The following is an 8591-nucleotide window of genomic DNA, read 5'->3' as shown; positions in this document are numbered from 1 at the left end:
TTCATCCCTCTGCCGCCTGTGATTATTTCTTTCCCCCTTCTAAGTGGGATTGAAGTATCCTAACTTGGAGCTTTCTGCATGTTATACTTCTTAAGGTCTATGGGCTGTATCTAAGTATTCTGCACTTTTTGGCTAATACCCACATATCAGTGAATATGTATCATGCATGTAAATTTGGGTCTGAGTTACCTCACTCATGATGATATTTTCTAGTTCCATCCATTTGCCTATAAAATTCATGATGTCCTTGCTTTTAATAGGTGAATGGAATTCCATTGTGTAAATGAGCCACATTTTCTGTATCCATTCTTTGGTTGAAGGGCATCTGGGTTGTTTCCATCTTCTAGCTATTACAAATAAGGCTGCCCTGAACATGGTGGAGCATGTGTCCTTGTAGTATGGTAGGGCACCTTTTGGGTATATACCCAAGAGTGGTATAGCTGCTTCTTCAGAAAGAAATATTTCCCATTTTCTGAGGAACCTCCAGACTGATTTCCAGAGTGATTGTACCTGACATTTATTTAAGTGCTTCTCAGTCATTCAAGATTCTTCTGTTGTGAATTCTCCATTCAGCTCTGTACCTCATTTTAATTGGGTCATTTTGTCTTTTGTAAGTTAATTACTAGAGTTCTTTCTATATTTTTGTTAGTCCTCTGTAGAATGTGGGCTTAGTGAACATTTTTTCCACAATCTATAGATTACTGGTTTGCCCTATTGATAGTATCCTTTGCCTTACAGAAGCTTTTCAGTTTCATGAGTTCCTTTATCACTTGTTGATTTTATAGCCTGAGCCATTGGAGTTCTGTTCAGAAAATTTCCCCTTGTACCAACGAGTTCAAAGTTCTGTCACACTTTCTCTTTTATTCAATTCAGTATATCTGGTTTTATGTTGAATTCCATCATCCACTTGTACTTGAGCTTTGTGCCAGGTGATAGATATGCTTCTATTTTCTACATACAGATTGTTAGTTAGACCAGAACCATTTACTGAAGATGCTTTCTTTTTTCCATTGTATGTTTTTGGTTTCTTTGTAAATATCATATATCCATAAGTATGTGGATTTATTTCTGGGTCTTGGATTCTATTCCATAAATTGATCTGTTGCTTTGAGATAAAGGCTACTTGATCATGGTGAATGATGGTCTTGATGTGTTCTTGGGTTTTGTTTGTGAGAATTGTATTGAGTAGTTTTGCATTGAAATTCATAAGTGAGATTGGTATCAATTTCCCTTTGTTGGATCTCTGTGTGATTTAGTTATCAGAGTAACTGTGGATTCATAGAATGGATTAGGTAATGTTCCTTTTGCTCCTATTTTTTGGAATAGTTTGGAGAGTTTTGGTATTAGCTCCTCTTTGAAAGTCTGGTAGAACTCTTCACTTAAACCATCTGGTCCTGGGGTTTCTTTGGTTGAGAGATATTTTTATTATTATTGCTATTACTATTTTCTTAGGGGTTATATGACTGCTCACATAGTTTACCTGATCTTGGTTTGTGCCGTGCCCAACCTCAACCAGCAAGCAAGATCCGACCACAGGAGATCTTCTTCAAGCAGTTTTACTCAGGAACCTTGATACAATCTTCTGACCTCTATCTCTTCTGACTCTCTCTCTCTTCTCTCTTCTGACTCTCTCTCCCTGGGGAATGCCCTGCACCACACTTAAATAGCTAGCACTGGCCAGTCCTAGCAAGCCACGTGGGTCATGTAGATAGGCTGTCACTATGCGGAAGCTAGCAGGCCAGGCAGACATAGCCAAAAAAGGACTTGTTTACTGCAAGGAGCGCTCACTGTTGGGAGGGTGGAAGGAGGAAACCAGCGCCATCTTTGAGGCGCGGCACGTCGCAGCTCTCTACAGGTTTGACTTTGGCACACAGTATCTGTCTAGAAAATCGTTCATTTCGTCAAGGTTATCCAGAATTATAGAGTATAGGCTTTTGTAGTAGGTTCTGATAATAATTTGAATTTCCTCAGTTTCTATTCTTATGTCTCTCCTTTTGTTTCTTTTGCTAATTTGGATAGTGTCTCTGCACTCTTTAATTAGTTGGGAATAAAGTTTTTTTTCCAGCTTTTTGATTTTCTGGAAGAACCAGTGCTTGGTTTTGTTGATTCTTTGTATCATTCCCTTTGTTTCTTACTGCTTGATTTCAGCCCTCAGTTTGATTATTTCCTGCCATCTACTTATTTTAGGTGTACTTACTTCTTTTGTTTTAGAGCTTTCAGGTTTACTAAATTGCTTGTATGGGATATCTCTAATTTCTTTATGAAAGTACCTAGTGCTATGAAGTCTCTTCTTTATACCGCTTTCATTTTATTCCCTAAGTTTGAGCCTGATATGTCTTTATTTTCATTGAACTCCAGAAAGCCTTTGATTTCTTCAATTCTTTCTTCCCTGGCCAAGTTATCACTGAGCAGCAAGTGGGTTGTTTAGTTTCCAGGATTCTGGGCTCTTTGATTGTTTGTTGCTGTTGTTTTATTTTGTTATTGAAGTCTAGGGCTATTTTTTCCCTTTGGAGAAGACGGATCTTTGAATTGCGCCTTTCCAGATTGGCTTGTACTGTACTTGTTTCTCTCTAATTTTTATATGCTGAACTGAATGTGTTGGTTTTAGGAGGCAGAGCCTTTAGGGCATTATACAGTAGAGTGAGGACAGGATTGTAGTTTTTAAAACAAGAGACACAATAGGTTTGGTCTTACTTCCTCTATCTCTACCATGTGAAGATGTGACAAGAAGCCCATCTAACAAGCAGGAAGAGGACAGTCCAACCCCACCATACACTATTCTGTTCGATCTAGAGGTCAAGGGCTGTCAGACATGCTTGTTTGTTATGTAAGCCACCTAGGCTCCAGTATTCAGTTATAATAGCTAAATGGATTAAGATGCATTAGCACTACAGAGAACTGTAGACGCAGAACTCATTATTTGGGAAACTACATAGATTTCCTAAGCTGAGGGAAAGGGAAATTTTGTATCATTCAATATCACTAGGAAAACAACCTTGAAGTGAATGCCAGTCTACTGCGAGGTGGACATCAAACTTCAGACACCAAGATTTCACTGTTTCTCTAGTTCTAGCTACACTTGTCAAGCTTAATGTCCCTTTGCAAAATTCTGGTCTGAAACAGATTGGTCCAGTGACAAATGCTAAGAAACTTTGTTATCATTTTTCAAGTTTCAAAGGATTTAGTGGTTGGTTGGATTGGACAGTTAGGAGCACAAGATACCTGATACCAGTTTATAGATGTAATGATAAATAGAGGGGACATTGCAGTCTCCAAATGATGTAAACCATGAAAGCATGGAACCATAACTTCTTGTAAAATTTAAATTTTCTCTTTGATATACATTTGTCAACTTCTTGCAACTAGACAATGTTCCTCAAATTTTCCTGTCTATAATAAAATATCCAAGATAAACAACTTTAAGGGAGAAACATTGATTTTGACTAGTTGTTTCAAATCTTTTATCTCATGATTTGCCAGTTTCATTTTTTTTGTTCCTGAGACAAGAAATAGTATCATGGTAAGAATGTCATGATAAAATGAGTATGTGTTGGAGAAAATTCCTCACTTAATGACGGCCAGGAAGCAGAAAGAACATGTTTAAAGAAAGGACCACAAGCCTCTTTCAGCTGCAAGAATTTAGTGACTGGCTGTAGATCACCTTGACATTCATATTTTTTTTAATTTATAATGAAAGACAAAAATAAAGGTTAAGCCTGACAGAAAGGACAACAGGATGCCTGAGTGCTGTGAAAGAGGAAGACAGAAGTCCCTAAAACATTTGCTTTAAAAGAAATATTTGTGTTAGAATTTAAGGTAAGTTTTCACACTGGCTGAGGCAATATCTTGACTCAAATTGGGCAGCCAAGTGCTCTGGGCATCACTGCATGTCAGGTGAACTCTGCATAGACTTGGTTCCATAGGGGATACTTAACCTTAGTTATTATCATGATTTCTAGTTTCTCTTGATTCTTGACTATATTATCACATATCAGGGTCTATAAAGGATTCATCAGTGGAAGATAGGGGACAAGCACATGTTTTCTTGATATGCATATTATAGCCATTAATATCTTATAGATAAATGATTTCTATTTTATGAATATTCAAATACAGCTCATAGAAATTCTGAGTCAACAAAGTAGAAAAGATTTTAAAATCAAGATTATGTGAAGCATGAATATTTTTAGGAATCTACATGTAAATTATACTTTTGTATCAAGTACCATAAGTTGACCTTTCCACACTGGTTATATATACACTAAGGAAACAAAATCAATGAAAAGCCAATTCTTTCATGGTTCACTTATTCTTTCTCTCTCAGTAGAAGAAGCAAGTTTTTAAAGTTTTTTTTTTAATAAAATTCCCCTTCAAATTTAAAACTTACCAGAAAGCTTTTGTAAAACAGTCTTACACATTCTGCTAATTCTCAGCTTTAAATATTTTAAGTTAAAGAATACTATATCTAGGATAGAAAATTTACAAGACAAATACAACAAATACAATATCATTACAATGAAATGTTGCCATCTTTATAGTTAGACTAGGGTGATCAACTCTCTCGCAGTAAACTGTCTAGACAGAGGCTTTTGCAGGAATAAAATCTAGAGAGACATTCTGTTTCCTGAACTGTGAAAGGTAGACTGGATTTGTAAGCTATACTCTGGCAAATGAGTAAATGTGTTCCAAGTATTCTAGCCTGTGTTTGAAAAAAATCACCAGTCATACTTCAGACAAAAGGATTTTATTTCTGCTGTTAGTTTGCTAACATTGGTGGTGATTGGAAATGAGACATCTGAAACATTTATACATTACTCTGACACTTGTCTCTCTGAGCTTCTCTAAATTCTTTTCTACTTTTTACTATTCAACTATTTGTTTAAGTAAGTTTCTGACAAGGAAAACAGTGAAAGTAAAGCCAGCGTGAAGGAAAGGCAAATTGGTTTAAGTCTGGGCTAGAAAGCTAGCAGGGAACTGGCCAGAGAAGAGTTTCACCACAGTCACAAGAAACTCTAATACTTAAGAACCCTGTGCGTTCATACTCATTCTGATAGTGGAGGAAGTGTAGGGACATAATTTCTTATGAAAAAATCTATGAATAATGAATGTACCTTGTCTTTGACATACTGTAAGATATCTGTAAATTTCAGAGCCTAAGATACAGCAGTGCCATCTACAAAGGCCATATTTAAGAAACAAGAATATGAACATTGCAATCAAGTTACAGAAGCATGTCACATACACAAAAGAGAAGCATTTCACAATGTTTTAAGCAAGTTTACAACTTTGAATTAGCTGTTTTCATAGCTATGTTGGGGAGTATGCAGCACGTGGAACAGGGGTTAGATGCAATAAAAGTAGAAAAAGGACCCTGGTCCAGGTTAACATTGCTTGTCTGTATAATAATCTTCTATAAGATTTGAGTTTAAATAGTGATAAAAAACTGCATGGTATTGGTACAGAGACAAACAGATAGACCAGTGGAATAAAATTGAAGACCCAGAAATGAACCCACACACCTATGGTCACTTGATTTTTGACAAAGGAGCCAAAACCATCCAATGGAAAAAAGATAGCATTTTCAGCAAATGGTGCTGTTTCAACTGGAGGTCAGCATGTAGAAGAATGCAGATCAATTCATGTTTATCACCCTGTACAAAGCTTAAGTCCAAGTGGATCAAGGACCTCCACATCAAACCAGATACACTCAAACTAATAGAAGAAAAAGTGGGGAAGCATCTCAACACATGGGCACTGGAGAAAATTTCCTGAACAAAACACCAATGGCTTATGCTCTAAGATCAAGAATCAACAAATGGGATCTCATAAAACTGCAAAGCTTCTGTAAGGCAAAGGACACTGTGGTTAGGACAAAACGACAATCAACAGATTGGGAAAAGATCTTTACCAATCCTACAACTGATAAAGGGCTTATATTCAAAATATACAAATAACTCAATAAGTTAGACCACAGGGAGATAAATAACCCTATTAAAATGGGGTTCAGAGCTAAACAAAGAATTCAGCTGAGGAATGCCAAATGGCTGAGAAACACCTAAAGAAATGTTCAACATCTTTAGTCATAAGGGAAATGCAAATCAAAACAACCCTGAGATTTCACCTCACACCAGTGAGAATGGCTAAGATCAAAAACTCAGGTGACAGAAAATGCTAGCGAGGAGGCAGAGAAAGAGGAACACTCCTCCATTGTTGGTGGGATTGCAGACTGGTACAACCATTCTGGAAATCAGTCTAGAGGTTCCTCAGAAAATTGGACATTGAACTACCTGAGGACCCAGCTATACCTCTCTTGGGCATATACCCAAAAGATGCCTCAACATATAACAAAGACACGTCCTCCACTATGTTTACAGCAGCCTTATTTATAATAGCCAGAAGCTGGAAAGAACCCAGATGCCCTTCAACAGAGGAATGGAGACAGAAAATGTGGTACATCTACGTAATGGAATATTACTCAGCTATCAAAAAACAATGACTTTATGAAATTCATAGGCAAATGGATGGAACTGGAAAATATCATCCTGAGTGAGGTAACCCAATCACAGAAAAACACACATGGTATGCACTCATTGATAAGTGGCTATTAGCCCAAATGATTGAATTACCCTAGATGCGTAGAACACATGAAACTCAAGAAGGATGACCAAAATGCGAATGTTTCACTCCTTCTTTAAAATGGGAACAAGAATACCCTTGGGAGGGAATAGGGAGGCAAAGTTTAGAAAAGAAACTGAAGGAATGCCCATTCAGAGCCTGCCCCACATGTGGCCCATACATATACAGCCACCAAACTAGATAAGATGGATGAAGCAAATAAGTGCAGGTTGACAGGAACCAGATGTAGATCTCTCCTAAGAGACACAGCCAGAATACAGCAAACACATAGGCGAATGCCAGCAACAAACCACTGAACTGAGAACGTGACCCCCGTTGAAGGAATCAGAGAAAGGACTGGAAAAGCTTGAAGGGGCTTTAGACCCTATATGAACAACAATGCAAAGCAACCAGAGCTTCCAGGGACTAAGCCACCACCCAAAAACTATACATGGACTGACCCTGGGCTCCAACCTCATAGGTAGCAATGAATAGCCTAGTAAGAGCACCAGTAGAAGGGGAAGCCCTTGGTCCTGCCAGGACTGAACCCCCATGAATGTGATTGTTGGGGGGAGGGTGGCAATGGGGGGAGGATGGGGAGGGGAACACCCACAGAAAATGGGATGGGGAGGGGTTAGGGTGATGTTGGCCTGGAAACCGGGAAGGGGAATAACAATTGAAATGTAAATAAGAAATACCCAAGTTAATAAACATTAAAAAAAAAAAAGAAAAAGAAAACACGCTGTGTATTGATGTTTATTTTAATGAAAAAAAAAAAAGCATGTAATTCTCTCTTAGGGTCTTGGTCAAAGCAGCAACATTCAAGTTTTTGTCCTGGCCTATGTAAAATTTCCAGTTAAATTCCTGTATAATCTACACTGACAGGGATAGACAAGATGTAAGTTTAAAGAAAAAAACACTCAAAGATTTAATTGTGCCTATTACACCAAACTTACATAACCAGCATGTGTCTCAATCTATTTTAAAAGTCTCAGTCTTTAAGGTTAAGGCAAAAAGAAGCCTCTAGTTAACCTTCAATTAGCTGTAGCTGCCCAGAGCTTTCTCTTAATCAAGATTGGACTTCTTCCTGCAGTATTTTTATGACATTCAATTTTATCTGGATTCTTCAATGTATTTCTGAGAGGTGAAATAGCTTTGTTTTACAGATGGAAAGTGAATCTAGACATGGACCACTGACTGAGTGACCTTCATAAAGTCATCTCTCTGAGGATCTTTTCTCACTTTTAAAATGTCAATAATGAGGTCTGTTTCACTGTGCTGTGCAAGCGTGGGATGAACCCATGAGTAGAAGGAGGAAGGTGTTGGAAAGACTGGAAGCTTGGAGAGCAGCATAATGTATTTTTCATCATGTTCACGCTATGGGATACCAGGTTAGTTCCTTTTCAATAAAATGAGAATGTAAATGTGCTGACTCAGCTAGAATGTCTGAGCAGAGGGACTCCTGTATCTTCTACCACCATCTCCACAGCACTGGATCACTGGCGCCTACCACTGTGCCCAGCCTTTCCCATGGTGCCAGGAACCTGGGTGCACATGCTCACACAGCAAGCACACGTGAACTAAGATATTCCCCCAGCTCTTCCTCCTAGCTTTGTTTTGTAAAATATTGGTAAAGGATAATAAAGGGGCCACTTGTGTTGCCCTTTCATAGTTCTTTTGCTCCTCTCACTGACATGGTAAAAGATTGTTCATAGAGAAAGTCACCACTGCAGCATCAAATAGGCATTCTCAAGCCTCGATGCAATAGGCTTAGCACAAGAACTTAAAACCCCACTTCTCGAGGCAGCATACTGGAAGTCTATCAGTTGGATTTGTATTCATGCTGTTTGTTTTAAAAAAGGAAAGTTGTTTTCCAGTTGTGGGAAAATATCCACAGTAAAATGTACCATCTTATCTATATTAAGTACAGTGGTGTTATGCAAATTCAGATATTGACCGCAATAACCCTTTCTCTA

This window comes from Rattus rattus, chromosome 3, assembly GCF_011064425.1.
Source record: "Rattus rattus isolate New Zealand chromosome 3, Rrattus_CSIRO_v1, whole genome shotgun sequence".
NCBI classification, from domain to species: domain Eukaryota; kingdom Metazoa; phylum Chordata; class Mammalia; order Rodentia; family Muridae; genus Rattus; species Rattus rattus.
The sequence above is the reverse complement of the archived record's forward strand: the minus strand, read 5'-3'. Positions refer to the sequence as shown.